Raw genomic sequence first — 2,384 nt, 5'->3', positions numbered from 1 at the left:
GAGACAATGTAGCTGCTCCAAAACAAACCTGTGATGAAAACAATACATTGAAGTAGATAAAATTTGATGGTTTCAGTTTCATTAACATATACATGGTAGTTAATGTGAATAAATATATAATTCAAGGAAAGTTTGGACTAAAAAGTATGCAAGAATTTTTCATATTTCTAACTAAAATATTGTTATAGTAGTAGTATATAGTAGTTTGAAATATCAATGTTATATAGTAGTTTGAAATATCAAACTATGTAAAATGTCATATGATTAATATTCAAAACTCCATCATAAGACATTTTGAAACAAATTAAACTATTTCCTAATAATTTAGGAATGAGAATGTGAGAAGGGAGAATGTGCTCTAATTGGAGTATTATAGAATGAAACAATATTATCGTGGATATAATAAACAGTTCAATAATATTTCAGTCCAAAAATTTACAAAGTTTACCCGGGTTTCCCTAGGAAGTGGCCAGCTTGACCTTCATCTCCAAGTTTTCTGGCTCTATTATCTTTGACTTTGTCCAAAGTGTCAGGTTGCTTGTGATTCCAAAGCATTCAGACCGTGAACAAAGTAGATCTTTCCAAAAGATAATTTACTTTTAAATTTTAGTAGGTCCCCAAATAATCTCATAGTTAGTGAATGTATTAGCATGGTGATTGAGTGTCAAGTTTATATAGTGTTAAAAGACCAGGTGAGTTCCTGGAACTTAAAAGATCAAAAAGAAATTCTGGCAAATTGTATTATGCAAAACTAATTGAATTCAGCTAAACTGAACTACTTGCTAGCTGACTGCAAAATTACATCTGCCTTGTTTCTCAACTATAACTTGTGAGTTCACATACAACTTAAGAGAATAAAGTGTTCTCAAGTGGTAAATGAAAGTTAGTGTGTCAGATTTACTCATGAATGTCAAAATCTTACCTTTTGAAATAATAATTCATTCATCTTACAATTTATAAATCCAAAGTTCTTGTTATTATATAGCAGTCAAGTTATATTATTTTTTGCCTTTAGGGATAAATCCCTAAAGATTCTAGAGCTTCAAATGTGAATTCACAAGCACCGGGATCATTAACACATTCTTGAGTGAATATTGAGCAGTTCAATTCACACAAACACAACTCATCTTTAATGCCTTTGTCAATTCTCAAATGATCAATTTGTTTTTAATTTTAGCTAGGCTTTGGTTCACTTTCATTTGATAACTGTTGGGAGTATAATATAATAAATTATCTCATAACTAAATATTAGTTCTCAGTTTATTTTCATTTTTTTTTAGTCAGAGTCTCACTCTGTCATCCAGGCTGGAGTGACTCACTGCAGCCTCAACTTGCTGAGCTCAGGCAATCGTGCCTCAGTATCCCCAAGTGCTGGGATTATAGGCATGAGCTACTGCACCCATCCATAACTTGACTTTAATACTTCAGGTTAAAGAATACTAAGTTGAAAAATATAAAATGGTAAACTTAGTTAAAATGGCTCATAAAAGATAAATACATTTTTATCTTATAAATATTTTATAGTGTTAGCTGTAATATACTTCATTAGGTGCCTTTTGAAATATGGAGTAGAAATGTCATATAAAGTTGTATTTTATTTATTTATTTTTTTATATTAATCAATATTTTTTATTATGGTTTTGTGGGGTACAGTTAAGGGTTAGGTGTACAATTACGTTTCATTCAGGCACCCTGTTGATAAGAGGTGTTTTCCCATCCCCAGACAGATGTTTGCTACTGTTAATCCCATCCCCCGCCCACCCCATAGTTTCTGAGTACCGTCAGTCATTTTCTTATAGTATTACATTGGATGTTCAAGGTCTATTATATGAGTGAGAATATGTGATACTCGGATCTTTGTTTCTGTGAAAGGTCACTCAGTATTATAGACTCTAGTTCCATCCAGGTTGCTGCGAAATTCATGATTTTGTTCTTTTTTATGGCTGTGTAGTATTCCATCGTGTATATGTACCACATTTTTTTAATCCAGTCCTCTTTTGATGGGCAGCATGGTTGTTTCCAGGTTCTTGCTATTGTGAACAATGCTGCGATAAACATACGTGTGCAGGTATCTTTTTTATAGAGTGATTTGAGTTCTTCAGGGTATATTCCCAGTAGGGGGATTGCGGGATCATATGGAAGGTCGATTTTTAGAGCTTTTAGGAATCGCCACATGCTTTCCACAGAGGTTGCACTAGTTTACACTCCCACCAACAGTGTAGAAGTGTTCCCTTTTCACCACACCCTCTCCAGCAGCTGTTATTTTTTGAGTTGTTGATAATTGCCATTCTGACTGGAGTTAGGTGGTATCTCAGTGTGGTTTTGATTTGCATCTCCCTGATGATTAGTGAGGTTGAGCATTTCTTCATGTGTTTGTTGGCTGG

Source organism: Carlito syrichta, unplaced genomic scaffold (genome assembly GCF_000164805.1).
Source record: "Carlito syrichta isolate Samal-C Ts95f unplaced genomic scaffold, Tarsius_syrichta-2.0.1 Scaffold309682, whole genome shotgun sequence".
In the NCBI taxonomy this organism is placed as follows: Eukaryota; Metazoa; Chordata; class Mammalia; order Primates; family Tarsiidae; genus Carlito; species Carlito syrichta.
The sequence above is the reverse complement of the archived record's forward strand: the minus strand, read 5'-3'. Positions refer to the sequence as shown.